This window comes from Adiantum capillus-veneris, chromosome 2 (assembly GCF_014529385.1).
Source record: "Adiantum capillus-veneris isolate H3 chromosome 2, ASM1452938v2, whole genome shotgun sequence".
Classification (NCBI taxonomy): domain Eukaryota; kingdom Viridiplantae; phylum Streptophyta; class Polypodiopsida; order Polypodiales; family Pteridaceae; genus Adiantum; species Adiantum capillus-veneris.
In genome coordinates, this window is record NC_140932.1 from 24380105 (window position 1) to 24396000 (window position 15896).

The window sequence follows — 15896 nt, forward strand, 5'->3', positions numbered from 1 at the left end:
TTCTTCATCTATTTTGCATCCTTGGTGTATTATGGCCTACTGTCATGACCAGGTTTTTTTCAGAGCAACTGCACATCTCTTTATGTCAAATGAATCTATACGTCAAGCAACATTACTCCATTATGAACAGCATCTATTCCCGCAGTTAGGAACCTCTGTTTCTCAAACAAAGTGGTGGACATATCAGGACCGAGTGACCAGAGTGACACTTTGGGGTCGTGAACATTTCAAGAATAATATCCGATTGGCGATGCTTAATGAAGCAGTGGGTCTAGGGCCTAAGTATTATTATATCGAGCATTCCATAAAGCCTAGTTTTTCAGATCAGCTATATCTGCTAGCCCAGTTTCTACCTCCTCAGAAGATTTTCCTATACCGTAGTTATGGTCATCAGCTACGAAGATATTTTAACTGTACTCACCACACTCGGGAGTATGGGGTAGCCTTGGCGACTCGTATTGTTCCTTTGGCAGAGAGGCCAAGTACTTGCTTCTACTGTGATAGCTGTTTGTGTGATCATGTGATGGGTGGCATAATAGAGATGTAGTTGTAAAGCTCATTAGCTAAGCTTTTTTTTGTCCCGTGACATCTTTTTGTGTGTGTGTGTGTGTGTTTGTGTGTGTGTGTGTGTGTGTGTGTGTGTGTGTGTGTGTGTGTGTGTGTGTGTGTGTGTGTGTGAGAGAGAGAGAGAGAGAGAGAGAGAGAGAGAGAGAGAGAGAGAGAGAGAGAGAGAGAGAGAGAGAGAGCATGCATAGCCATGCAAGGCCACCACCTCCGTATTTTCTTTTCCCCTCCTCCATAGCTCCCCTCCCCCCTAAGATTTGATACCAATCTAAGACCAGAGGAGATTGTACCATGTAAATCTCCACCCAAACTCACTAGATATAGACTCATAGTTTGTTAGAATATAGCTCACTTGACCGCATATCCATCTTGGCCCTTGGCCTGTGTGGTCTCACCATAGGCATGACAGCTGAGAATCATAATTCCATTTACACACTGCCTTATATACCTAAAGTTATAATGTGCATTGTCTAGGCACCCAACGCCTTTAGGGCTCAAGAATCGAAGAACACATAGAGAGCATGATGATCATAGATACATACACAATGGATATGCTGGCAGTGATGATGATGGTCAATGTATAGAACAAAGCAAGAGGGATAAAAATGATAGAAACCCTAGCTTTTCAAAAGGGTGTCAACCACAAGAGCTTAAGTTATTTCATGTTTATCAAGGTAGGGTTTCACATGTCATGGATCATGGCTACTTTGTGTGCCTTGCGCCCTTTTAGAGAGATACAATGACACAATATGCTTCAGCTAAGGAGAGGAGAGTGTTGCAAAAGTAGCAGGAAAGGACCCTGCTTGATTCAACTCCAAAGCACCTAATTGTCCTTGGAAAAATCCCATGCTAGAAACAAGATAAAAACATCTTGCCCAAGAACTTTGTGATGTAAGACTCTGTGCATATGCTATTCCAAAGTAAAAGAAGGATGCATTTGATAAGGAAACTAAATGCTAGCAATACAAGAGCATTGATAAAATCTTCTTGTTTATAAGCTAAAAAGTACACTAGTTATAACATTCAATAAGAACAAGAGAAAATTGATGATTGGAGCATCTACAAAATTGCCATACAAAAACCGGTGTCAGCAAGTCATAAAGATTCATCATCTCCATCCAACTCTCCATGTCTATGTGTTTGCTTGGATGACACAACTACACTGCGAGGCAACTATCAATATGGTCCACACAAGGCATGGAAAAAACCCACTACATGGCAAGAACAGGTTATTTTAAGTACACTAGACATGGGGGAGGAAAGGATAAGGCGAGTAGCCTATTAGAGTTACACCAATGGACTTATAGATGACTTATTCATAGAGCAAGGCAGAAGGAGCTTCTTAAGAGTTCAAAAATTACACGGTCTTTACAACACATCCGCAAAGAGAAGAAACAAATGGCTTGGAGAAATTCAAATGCGAGGGAGCACCATGCAAGGTGGCGATAGTCACGAGTCAAGAGCGGGAAAAGATGGACCTGAGCCCGTCGTTTTTATCCTCTTTGATGCACCTCCTTCTTCCTCACTTTGTACCTCTTTGATGTGCAAGCTCCATAGACGAGCTCGTTTCTCTGTTGATGGTAGCATCCCCATGGGCATCAGGTGTCTTCTTTGTCTCATAAACAATTGCTTGTTGTATGGATCTAAGCTCTCGTGGTCTTCAACCCCTACAGCCAGAGCTTGAGCGGTGTAGGACATGAAATAGGGGGCTTTGAGTGCTTAGCACCCATACCCAATGCCAAAGACCCGTAGAGAAAACTGTTTCTCAATCAAAATTAGTCTTTCTACGTTTAGTGGGAGGGGGTGCCCACCACACAATCTCGTAATAATTTTCATTGCAAACAGTGGGAGCCTTGTATTGTCCTTAGAGTATTTTTTGTGGTATATTATGATCTACAAAACAATAGTAAAACATTTATGGGATGTAAGTGAGATGAGTATAATTGCCAAGTACTTGAATTGTTTCTACAAACCTTTTTGTGGTTGAAACGCCCGATGTACCACCGCATCCTTGCCTTGTACTCCAATGACAAGCCCTTGTCGTGAGCCTCCGGCTCTTCTAAGGAAACTATCATCATACACTAGCACTTGTCAAAAAAAATATTGATCATGATATTTCCTCACTAGGCCATCTCCAATACCATCTAAATGCCTTTAAAAACTACCATTTGATTCTCGTCCATTTCCAGCATCAACCTTCTGCACAAGTGAATAGACTGACTATTCAGTACCTAAGCTCTGGGTGCCACGGGCCTACCCATGTTTACCAAGCCGAGTTGTTTTGTCATCGATTGGAACTGCTTATCTATTGGAAAATTGGCCTCTCCGGACTTCGCTTCATTGAATGTATCTTTGATCAGTTGTGCCACCCTGAAGTGAGATGTGAGTCGTGGACAGCTGAGTCAACAATAAGATGTTGTTCCACTCTATCATCATCCACAAATGCCTCACAAAAATTCAGAATTGCAGCTAGGCAGTAGTCCTCCCGTATATTCAGCTCATGCATGATATCTATGAGCAGAATGTAGTGGGTGTTGCCCGCCATAGCAAAGCTGGGATTGCAATTTAGAGGCAAAGTCACTTCCTTATTTGGGTTTTCTTGCTTGCATCCTAATGCTGCATTTGTAAGAGAAGCGAGAGTTAAGCCCGCATCAAATGTTTCCTTTAATACCTCTAGTCGCTCTTCTTTTGGGTCAAACTGCACCTCCACATTCTCTTCCTCCGACACCAATGGGCAACTACCAAAAGTTGATGACTGGGAGTCTCTGACTCACCATCCGTCTACAAGTACAAGTAATAGACAAAATCGTGGCTAAATTCCACTAACCGACACCTTTTTAAGTGCTTCATACACCTATTTTGTACAAGCAGTGCATTGGAGGGACACTTTTCTAGATAGCGATTTAGTCTCCTTGCTGCGCTCTTGTCAGGGTCAAGGTCGGCTGGGTGCACATATCTCATGCCATCAATTGTCATGGAATTGTCACAAATGACTGCCTCATACTGTTGCAAATGGGTTTGTAGGTACTCAAATGAGCAATCAATGATCCTTCGTATAGAAAACTCTGCATTAAACATTCCTGATAGTTCTCGTCCATGGTGATGAGCATAGGCGTTGTATAAGAACGTGTATAGTTTTCTTCACATGTATCATTGCCCACATCGTCTGTCTCCAGGACTATGATCCCTATGTCTCAAAGAAAAAGCAAGCCAAACTACTATTCAAAATTGGGATGTATTTGGTGTCATAACATGGTGAATATTGGGCCTGGAGTATCCCTCAAGGTCTCTATTTGCTTGGTTCTGTCCCGTGTGCTAATGTCATAATAGGTGACGTGACTAGAGTCAAAACCAGGTAAATAGGGGCCCCAAGAATCTCCAAAGGGCCCTATTCTCTTGGTTCTATCCCAAGTTGAATTTACGTTGTACCCACATCCATCCGGAACAGGTGGATTGGAACAAAGCATTTAATGTTATCAGTAAAAAATATGTAGGCCTACTCCCTGGGGCGGTCACTTTTTAGAATGTGTATGCTATCACGTGAGTTAACCGGAGAGGATTATTAAAAGGTCAAAATGTATCAAAATGTATACATACAGAGGGGTGTGGGGGTTTTTTAAGTAGGCATGTAGTGTAAATATAGTATGTATATTGAGGTATTATTAATAACCTCTTGAACGCACGTGATATAGGAATCTTTTGATAAGTGACCGCCCCGGGGCCTACTCATAGCATTGAAAAACAACTCAAGCACGGTCACATAAGAAGTTACTATTCCAACCATGCCTTGAACCTCACAACGTTGCATGGCGAATCTCAACTAATACGTATGATTTGTAACTATTCCAATCTTGAAGTTGCGAGACATTCTAATCTTACCCTAAAGACCACTCTCGACCCTTGGAGTGTTGTTCCCCTTGTGCCCTAGCCCCTTAACGTGTTGGCTTTGGTGCACACACAGTTAACAAAACACAGGCAGAGAAGAGCGACCCAGGGGGGGGGGGGGGAGAGAGAGAGAGAGAGAGAGAGAGAGAGAGAGAGAGAGAGAGAGAGAGAGAGAGAGAGACTGTCACTGCAATATCCAATGGTGCCGAGGTGGATGGTGATGTCGCAGGTCATTGAGAGCAAGAACCAAAAGGTGGCCAGGGGAAAAAGGACAAAAATGCGAAGGCAAGGGCAATGGCAACGTGGCAGCAAAGGACTCAAACCAGTGGAGGTCGCTCAATGCAGGATCACGAGAGGTGGCCAAGGGGAAGAGCGCAAAAAAGGCAAAGGCAAGGGTGGACTATTTGTTCTACTTGGAGATGGAGATGGAAAATGCATGCAATGGTGATCGGCATCTGACTCTAAACGGTCACTCAAAAAAGGCACGTGGGTTGTGCTCTCAAGGACAACCAGTTTGGGAGTAATAAACGGGCTCAAATTCCCATGGAGAAAGATCTACCAACCAAGTGTACAAGCATTCTATTCGTTGCACTTGTTTGCTTGGTATTGACCATCGTCACTCAAATCACCTTCTGTGCAAGGGATATGGATCAAGTCTTTATTAATGATGTTTGGACAGTATGCTATTATACTTTTCTAAGGTCAATACCAAGCGAGTAGAGGAAATACAACCGTATTTGGTGCACTTCTTTGCTTTGTGCTAACCTTAGAAAGATTAAGTCCCTTGTGCAACAAATGACATGCCATTTTTTGTTGTGCTATTTGTAGAGATGCCTCGTGCTCCAACAAGAAGATGCCGATACGAGGCACACAGAGGTGTCCTGCAAGATCTGTGTAGGATCGAATGACACATGCAACCGTCCATTCCATGTCTTCCTTTCTAGCGAGTAGTGTGAGAGATTTGTGAGCATTGGAGAGTGGGCATGCGATGGGCCAACAGTGCACTTCTCTACCTGCAAGAAATTGCAGAAGACTACCTCGTTGAATTCTTCAATGATGGATATATAGTAGCTGCCCATGCACACCGCATTACTATCATGCCATGGAATTTTGACACTCTTTGGAGGCTACACTTCCATTATGATTGCCTGCTTCAGCCAATACCTATCCGGGATAGTAGAACCATGGATATTCTTAACATCCCCCCTCTCCGTCCTCTTGCACGACAAACAGAGCCTTCTAGGGCTCAAAACAGCAAAAGGACACGATCACGGGTCGAGAGAAATGACATAGATGGGCAGGCTAAGCCAGCCGCAGTGGGGCATGAGCAGGCCAGGGTGGACCTTGAGGCAGTCATGGAAGAAACAGAGACAGTTATGGAGGACTGCAAACGTGTTAGGGAGGAACCTTCTAGAAAGCAAAATGAGCAAGGCATGGAGGATCCGAAGCCAGTTAGGGAGGAGCTTATGCCAGTAAGGGAGGAAATGTGCCTTCTTCCAGGGAGGAGAATGAGCCAACCACGGAGAGACATGAGCCCTCCAGGGAGGATAATGATCAAGAAAGGCAAGGGGAAGCCTCTGCTTCATGAGGGCCATCCAAAAAGGAGCCTTTACGAGAGGATTGAAGTATTTTAGATAAAATCAACAGAGAAATTGAAGAGGAATTGCAAGTTCTGATCAGCTCAGCGCCTCTGCATGCACAGACACTGTTGCATGGAAGGTCGGAGTAGTCCTGCATTTTCAACCTTGATCAACAAGACTTCTTGTGCATGTGCAATTTCTCCAACTCCAACGCAACGAATGCGATCATCAACATTGCTATGTGGTTCTTCTCAAGCTCTTTATAAGTCACGCTTGTTTCATTAAATGGCTCGCTTTCGCTAAGACATGGGTCAATACCAAGCAAGTCACTGGCTTATGGAATTGGATAGTTAGACCACTTGTTCAATATTGACCCGTGTCTTTGCGGCAATCATCAACATTGCTATGTGTTATATCTCATGCTTTTCTTTATAAGTCACACTTGGTTCATTAGATGTTTCACTACCGCTAAGACATGGGTCAATACCAAGTGAGTCGGTGGTTTATGGAATTTGATAGGTACACAACTCGCTTGGTATTGACCCATGTCTTTGCGGCAGTAGTCAACATTCCTATGTGGTACGTCTCAAGATCTTTATGAGTCAAGATTGGTTCATTAGATGGCTCACTATCGTTAAGACATGGGTCAATACCAAGTGAACCAGTGGCTTATGGAATTCAATAGGTGCCTCAATCGCTTGGTATTGACCCATGTATTTGTGGTAGTGACAGCCCCGCTGAAAAGTCTAATCTCCATCATTGATTCATGTTAGGCACGCTCTCTTGCTTCTGCGAGCTGATGTTCAGACAAAAATATACACAATAGATCTGTTGATCCCACCTAAGCTTCACAACAATGGAGTTTTCTTTTTTGCTTTGTTGGGCTGGTTTAGCAGAATCGATTTTGATCTAGCATGTTTTTAGGTCAATGCATACAATCAATCGTGGGTTTCTTCTTGCCTTGTAAAAACCATGTTGGATTTAGGATCTTCTTTCTCGTTATCCTTGTTTGTTACAATGTTGTGATCATTGGAGTATGTTGTTACTTGACCTTGAAGATAAGATTGTCTACTACGCAAACTCTGGGTAAAACAGGTTGTTTCATGGGCGTGTAAAAACGTAAGGCACAACTTGTTACATATGGAAGTAGTATCTCTGTGTAATGTGTTACTGACTCAAGTAGTTATGTATGTAGTGCCGCAAAAAAATTTGTATGCTATGTAGAGCATGTTTTGTTAGAACATGATCTATGGACTACAATTTGGCATGAACGGATCACCGTGCCCACGCAGGTTGATGACTATAGCTGTGGCTAGCGAACATGTTTGAATGCCTTGTTGCTCCTTAGTCAAATTTTGGATGTACCAAACGTAAGTAATCGTGTTGTTTCATTGTTTGTTTGCTACAATGCTTTTATTAAAAGAAGCAACATCTTTACTTTCTTATTATCACGCCTTCTACAAGAACTTCAATTACATAACTACACCCCCAACGATGTGCGACATTTTTTTGTAATGGCCATCCAACATACTAAAATCTCGGTAAACAGACGTTCAAGAGAGGAAAGCGCAAGAGTTGAGGAGTTCGAACAGGCTCGCATTGAAGACATGACGCAGAGCTACCAGCAGACTCAAGACGAGGTTTGAAATATGCAAAAAGCAATTAATCAATATTATGCGCGGCGGCAAGAGCAAGAATAGAGGAAAGCTTCACAGGTGCAAGATGCATGGGAAGCCATGGAAGAGGCCCATGATTTTGAATGACGCAAAAGGATGCCCGAGACCAGCATCCCCCGAGGGAGAAGAAGCAGCAACCAGGGAAGAGGCCCGGGGAGTAGTGGCAGCAACCAAGGGAGAGGGCAGGGGACCAGTGGCTCTACCAGTGGCTCTCCACCAACCTCTCTTTGTATAAATCTTGACAGAAACAACACAATTTGTAAAGTTTTGAGACAATGAAAAGTGTACATTCTTTAAACATTGTTTGGGCAGCACAAAATGTCTCTGTGTTAGTCATTTTAAAGAGTACATCATGTCTCTGTGTTAGTCATTTTAAAGAGTACATCATGGTTTGCATAGCATCAAAGCTCATTGTGTGCACAATGTATGTGACCTAGCTTCCGATGGAAGCAATTAAGTGAAGTGTATTTGAGAGGGAATCCTTGCACAATTTTGTTTTCTCCTTGTGTACTCTTGGAATCTGAGAAGAATAAAGAATTAGATTCTATGTCTCAATGTATTAAAGACAATCAAAATTCATCCATTTAGTAAGCCCCTTTCTATTGTTGAGACTGAATGCATACAATTCCGGCAAAAATGAAAGTTCTTCACATGCAAGATCTACCCTGAGCTGTGCAAGAGTTGTGCTTGACATTGTCTCCATCATAATAAGTAGGTTGTCTCAAAAGTAGAGCTCCATTGATAAAGGTTTGTTCTCAAGGCTAGAATCTGTATCTTGGTTGAGTGGAATGAGGTGCCCACTCAGAAGATGATATCTAAAATAGTAAAATGACACTATGAAATTTTGAGAGCTTATAATAAACTTGCAAATTATGGACTTCTTTTGCAATATAGTAATTTTGCCATGTGTTTCCTATCCCAATTATCCTCTAAAAAGTCCAAACAACTTTCAGACTTGCAAATGAACATTGTTGCAATAGTTCTTATTTGCTCATCGAAGAAGAAATCTACAAACACTTCAAGAGACATAAATAGTGCGAGCTAAACTATTTTTGTGGCAATTGAATGGATGAATTGTATGAATTTTTGAATGGATATACATAGATTTTTGTATATCCTGAAATAACCTATTCCTAAAGATTTCACTAGTTTGCAAAGCTGGCAAGGACCAATCCTTGTTGTCAAAGGATGGAAGTGGCAAAGGAGTTAAATGACCCCAACCAAAGGAAGTTCTCGGTTCCAAATATGACATATCATAAAAAAATATTCCATTATGTGCAAGTTCCTTGTGTTGTCTTCCTCGATATATTTGCTCACCAATAAATGCATGGAAAGCATCAAAAATCCCAACTATGCTTTGAACTGGTTGCCAGTCCGTCCTATTCGATGGATAAATATTTGAAATATACCAAAGATGATATACACCACTTAACCTTCAAATATAATCATGCACTAAGTGAGATGCTCAAAATAACTTACAGTAAGGTCGATGCCGTGGAAAACTTGGACGAAATGTTTGCAACTTTAAGTCTACATACTGGAAAGCATGTTGTATGAGGACCTCTTTCATCCGCTTGCTTTGTGCACACACTTTAAACTCTTTAGCTTGTCCCTTGAAAGCCTCCACGAAATCATTGCGTTGCCTCCTCTTCCTCCTCCTAATTTGTAGCAACCTTCGAGAGTTATTCGAGATGGTATCCATGCTTGATCATTTGTAGTATAACTGTTAAAAATGCTAACGGAGTCAATGGTAGTGCTGGGTCTTTGAGAAGTAGTCATGGTGTGCACTAGAATACACAAAAAAGTTAGCGCAAATATGAAAAAGGGAAGAAAGTTTTGAGAGGGAAGTAGAGCTACTCAAAGTAATATTTGGGCGGGAACATAGATACTTAAGTCTTAGATGAAAGTTCTAAAATTTGTTGGTACAAAGTTAGTACCACTTATGGAATTTATGCTTTGAAAGAGTGAAATTGTGCAATTTGATGAACAAAAATAATATTTTCTCCCTTTTTTCTAAAAGAGCTTGGCTCCAAAATGTCGATTCTCAACGTAGTGTAAGCCTCTTTCTCATTGGTCGAGCATCACTCTCTCTCTAGAACTGAAAGGCCCAAAAGTGAGTCCAACTTTGTCCTAATGCCACACACATTCTATAAGTACCATCTTTCTTTTGTACTAGTAGAGCTAGTGAACAAAATTGAGATGAACTAGGTTTAACCATTCCTTTTTCCACAATCTCATTCAATCTGCTCTTATTGAACCGGTGTGTAAGGGCCTCCTTCTAGCTCGTACTCATGGCAAACACCTCAAAGTCACCGACTTGAAACAAAAAGAGTAAACATAATTATAATAAATATTCGGATTAAAAATATAAAATTAAAAAAAATCGAGCCAAATCCAAGCACCGAAGTATATCCACGTGACATTTTCGGTTGACACCGTGGAAACATGGACTTAACCAATTCATGAGAAATTAGCATTTTTCTTCAAGAAAAATTGTAAAAAATAAATAAAGATGAGGATAAAGGGAAGATAAGGATAAGATGAGTAAGTAACTTATTGAAGAAGTTTGAAAAGTAAGAAAACTTATCTTGATAAGTTTGAAAAGGTATCAATGATAAACTAAAGCACTTATCAAAAAAAGCATAAAAGAAAGCCTTTCTCCACTACTTTCTCTCTGTCATTTTTTTGGAAGAAAAGCTTGAGAGTAAGCTTGGAGCAATCCATAGAGTTAAGACTTCTTACACACACTCCCTCGACACAGACTCTTTTTATGCTCTCCCTCTTCTCTCCCCTAACGTTCAAGCTTTCTATAGCTTGAATTGCCCTTATCTCCTTTCCTCCTCTCATTCCAAGCAACAAATTGGTGGTCTTCAAGAGAAGGAAAGAAGTGGAGAGAGTTGTCTACAACAAAAATACTTCTTCAAATACTCCCCAAAATCAAGAAGAAGATCCCGGCATACACCAAAGTAAGGTTTTTCATGTTGTCTTCATCACTTGAATTATTTTCCATTCTGAATTAATTCATGCTTAAGCTCTTGAATTTCCTAGGTAATATTTCTCTTCGTTCAGAAGAATAAATTACTAAATAACAATGTTGCTAACCGTCACTAATCCAATGTTATTTCAAGTTTCGTTCTCTAGATTACCAGACTAATATGGCATAGAGAGAGTAGAAAGCACTCTCTTTAACCGAGGAATCCCTAACCCCGAGAAAATACTTCCGAGCAAATAGGAAACCGAGCGAATATACAATAAAAAAGAGCATATCAACATTGCAATAGTTCAGATATTGAACATAGAATAGCAAAATGAACCGGTCATATCTTAATTTTTTCAAATAACGGAATGAGGAATCCCAAAACCTGAGTGAGTTATCACGAGCGATCCCAAAAACCGAGAAAAATAGAAAAAATAATACATAGGAAGTCATGATCAAACTTAGGAATAATGAGGGTGAAGGAAGATGAGGTAAGAAAGAAGTTACAAGGTTGAAATTCTCATCTTAGAGTATCTCTTATGATTTAGAAGGAGAAATACATTGGCCTCTTAAGCTCGATGACAATGTGCTCTTTCTAGTACAATCATAACCATATTCACATGAGAGCTTAGACCATGTGGAAGTGTTAGTTCTTGCATATATCTTTTCACGTTGTTCACTTGGTTCAAATTTGGGACAACCAATTAGGCACTAAAAACCAAACAACACATTTCATACCACCTGTTGTTAACAAGTGTCACCAGACATATTGTATGCCCTTGTCGAAGAGGAAACCTTATGGCAACTTTTTTGTAATGATTGAAGGTGTTTTGCATTGCTCAAAATGCTCTCTTCTCTCTCTCTCTCTCTCTCTCTCTCTCTCTATATATATATATATATATATATATATATATATATATATATGAAAATTATACATTGAATTACATCGTGTCATCTTGGTTTCAATTATGTCATAATTGTGCCATAAACTGCAAACATCACTCCCTAAACTTTACATTAGAGACAGTGATACAATCCTCCATCGTCTTTTTCTTAATGATCTCTCTCTCTCTCTCTCTCTCTCTCTCTCTCTCTCTCTCTCTCTCTCTCTCTCTCTCTCTTTGTGTAGTAAAGAGGTTATGTATACTATTCAAAAAATGGCATTCTCATCATAATGAAAAGGTTTTTGTGATGATGGATGCCATACAAGTTGGAAGCTTCATTGCATATCATTCTATTTTTGAGTCAAATAGATAAACGACATATTATATTGGCCAAGATGGGCTTATTGGTATTAAGGGCGAACATGTGGGCCTTGATAACTATTACACCTTAACTTGAACGCATAAGGAACATGAAATCTTGTAGACAAATTTGATGATGGAATACCCTACTAGTTGATGACATTTTTGAAGTTGTCAGGGATAGAACTGCAAAGGCCCAAAGCGCTGGATGATTTGAGGAGGTTGTAACATCCATTGTTAGCCGTAGGGGTGGGGGGTTGGATCCTAGCACATACTCGCTACAATGGGTGTCGCCTAGCATGTACTCGCTACATTGGTTGTAGATTGCCTAAGTGCCACGGCAAGCAGCCTTAGTAGCCAGCGCCGTCCAAGACCCATCTGTGACCAGCATTACCACCACCATCATCACAAGACGGGTAAAGCCTCCATAGCCTGAGCCTTCCATCTCTCTCTCTCTCTCTCTCTCTCTCTCTCTCTCTCTCTCTCTCTCTCTCTCTCTCTCTCTCTCTCTCTCTCTCTCTCTCCCCCCTAAAGAATCCAACACTTATGCACATTAGTATAGGTTCGTGTGTTTGGAGCCTCTCAAGAACACAATGGAACCACATAGCCAAGACTCCCAAGGCAAGAGAGGTTTAACTTTTGCAATTCCACCTACTATTGCTTGGCAACTTTTCTTACAAAATAATTGGTGAAGACAAAGAATAGATCATGGAGCTTGTACTTCAACACTTACACTCTCATCATTACCATTAGGTGAAAGAGTCTTCGGGCCTTTAGGAATATGCATTTCCTAAGAAGGAGGTGGATTTATGATTGTCATAGGCATAACGATATCATAAGAAAGCCTACCCTGCATCTCTCGATGCTCTTGGCATAATGCATACAACAGTGGACTAAGAAAAGATCACAAGGAGAATTTTGCAGATGGTATTTCTTTTGCAAGGCTTGCTGGAATAGTCCTCTGTATATGCCACACATCCACCACGTAAAGACTTGTCCTTCCCCAATAGAAAAGGTCACATGAGGATTGACTGCACAAAAGGCTACAGTGGTAGCGACAAGTGTCAATCCACCCTCCACAAATATGGCATGGCATTTGCTGGGTGTTGTCCAAGGTACTTCAGTATTTCGATATTCCTCCCAAACAAGACACTTGGGAAAATCAAGCCTAATTACCAACAAGAATCAAAGTGGTCAGCACAACCACGCCAGATGCCCGTATATTCTGCTCGGCTTCTCGTATGACGGCCACTTTTTTGCTTTGTATTTTGGCAAGCTCTACTTCTTGTGACCACAACGTAGATTTCTTGGCTAGCTCTGCATTTGCTTGAGTCATCTCAGCCTTCCTAGTGTTGTCAAAGATCTTGGTCTCTGCTTGAGCAAGAAGCTCCTTCTGTTTTGCAATATGAGCATGCTAGAGCGACATACCTTGCTTTCCGCGGAGTTGACGTTGCGTGAGACCCTGCCACCCCTTGGTGTTGACATCGCCCTTATACTTGGCGTCAGCGAGGGAGATCTTGGTGCTAGTGGCCACGTCATTTGGCCGAGGAAGGACAAGTACTCGTGGCCTGGGACATTGACGAGCTGCTTGACATTGGCATTGTATATCACAAGGTCGAGTTCACTGAGGTCGAGCTGCACTTTCTGGAAGACGGCGACCTTGAATTGTTTGGTGCCTTTGAAGATGTCCTCCATGATCATGGCGGCGGCGAGGACATTTTGCCTTCGATGATGCCCTTGACAAGGTCATTGACATGGCCGCAGTTTTGTTTATAGGGGGCGACGAGGCAGGCGTACTTGATGAGGTCATCTAGATTGTAGGATTTGGGCCGATGGTGAAGAGGGCGGGGAAGACGAAGGGGAGCTTTTCGGCTGAAAGGGGTGAGGTCAATGATGCTGCATGTCTGGCCTGGAAGGATTCACGCTTTCTTGGCCAGACTCTCTCTCTCTCTCTCTCTCTCTCTCTCTCTCTCTCTCTCTCTCTCTCTCTCTCTCTCTCTCTCTCTCTCTCAAGAAGCGCACGCCGACGCGCGCTCCTTGAGAGAGAGAGAGAGAGAGAGAGAGAGAGAGAGAGAGAGAGAGAGAGAGAGAGAGAGAGAGAGAGAGAGAGAGAGAGAGAGAGAGAGAGAGAGAGAGAGAGAGAGAGAGAGAGAGAGAGAGAGAGTTCTCACTTCTCTGCGCGTGCTCGTACTTGATGAGGTTGTCTAGATTGTAGTCTTTAGGCCGATGGTGAAGACGGCGGGGAAGACGAAGTGGAGCTTTTCGGCTGATAGGGGTGAGGTCAATGATGCTGCATGTCTGGCCTAGAAGGATTCGGGCTTTCTTGGCCAGTTTCTCTCTCTCTCTCTAGGAGCGCGCGTCGGCACACGCTCCTAGAGAGAGAGAGAGAGAGAGAGAGAGAGAGAGAGAGAGAGAGAGAGAGAGAGAGAGAGAGAGAGAGAGAGAGAGAGAGAGAGAGAGAGAGAGAGAGAGAGAGAAGAGAAAGGAGCTCCAACCGTCCAACGTCGAGTAAGATGGACCGGTTCTCTTCGTCAATGAGTGGAAGTTCGCGTCCTCCATCACCAGAAGCTCTAGCGGAGCAGGTGCAGAATCAATTAGCTCAGGTGTACATGGAAGAATTTTCAACACAGTACGAGATAAATGTTTCACTCAATGTGTAACAAAGCCCAACAACAATTTGAGTAGGAGTGAAAGCAGTTGCATATCGCAGTGTGTAGATCGGTAGATTGTCAGTCGTGCAGTTGTTAGCTCAATTCCCCGCTAATTTATGTTTTCTGAGTTGTTTAAATCATACACACCTTGTCGCATTAATAGAAAAGCCTCTTAGATGTCCAGTTTTATTTGTCTGGACAAAATAACAGCTCAACGATTTTTTGTTCATTTTGTTGAACTGCTCGTACACCATAGTCATTTTTGTACAATCCAAGCAACTCGGACAGTCTTGACTATCACAAAGGGTTTTACATCATTCAACCAAAAAAAAAAGAGAGAGAGAGAGAGAAGAGAGAGATTGTGCATATTCCTGCACGCCGACCCTTCAAAGTAGGACGGAATCTCCACCGACTGTACTGACCTCTTTGCACTGGCTGTTGCAGCATCATCGGACACCACCAGGCATCAGCATGCGGCACGACCGGCCCAGTTCCGACCAGCGGCAATTCCATCAACCACGACGGGTAATAGTTTATGTGAAAATTACCAAAATACCCCTTTAATTTGAGAACATTCTCAAAATACCCCCTCTAATTTCAAAAATTCCCAAAATACCCTTGTATCTATTTTGGTTGGATATTTCAAGATTTTTTAATCTTTATTCCTTTTTAACAATTGAGATCTGTTTATGCGTGCTTACCAGGTAATTTGTCACCAATTACCTTGCAGAAAAAAGGTAATTATGTCTAGAAATAATGAAGCAATTCATCTCCAAAGCCTACATAATCAACCCAAATTCTCGATTTAGCATCATTTTAATCTTTAGAGAAATTTAATTTCACAACCAGAGGTATTTTGAGAATTTTGGAAAATTTGAAGGGCATTTTGGAAATTTATGACAAAGCAATAGGGGTATTTCGGGAGTTTTTGAAATTTGAGGGGTATTTAGGGAATTTCCACAAATTAAAGGGGTATTTTGGTAATTTTCCCTTTAAATATCTAGCAAGCTAAAAAGACACAATGTCAAGGATTGGCTCCGAGTTATCGCTTCTAAGAAGGATAGAAATGTGTACGAATTGAGATACTTCAATATCGCAAAACGAGAGGAGAAGATTGTTTAACGTCATAGGAAACTATCCAAGAGACCTTAAAGATCTATCTGTTGGACGAACGAGCACATGCAACACGTGCAAGAGAGAGAGAGAGAGAGAGAGAGAGAGAGAGAGAGAGAGAGAGAGAGAGAGAGAGAGAGAGAGAGAGAGAGAGAGAGAGCAGTGTTCACGAAAGACTTTTCTAGAAACCAATGGGAAAAAGGAGG

At 41.7% G+C, this 15896-nt stretch overlaps 2 pseudogenes; both read right to left on the reverse strand.

Annotated features, from left to right (window-relative positions):
* Positions 1-12632: 12632 nt before the first annotated feature.
* On the reverse strand, positions 12633-13149 carry LOC147462517 (cell number regulator 6 pseudogene; annotated as a pseudogene).
* Positions 13150-13154: 5 nt separating this feature from the next.
* On the reverse strand, positions 13155-14260 carry LOC147462518 (flotillin-like protein 6 pseudogene; annotated as a pseudogene).
* Between the last annotated feature and the right edge of the window lie 1636 nt (positions 14261-15896).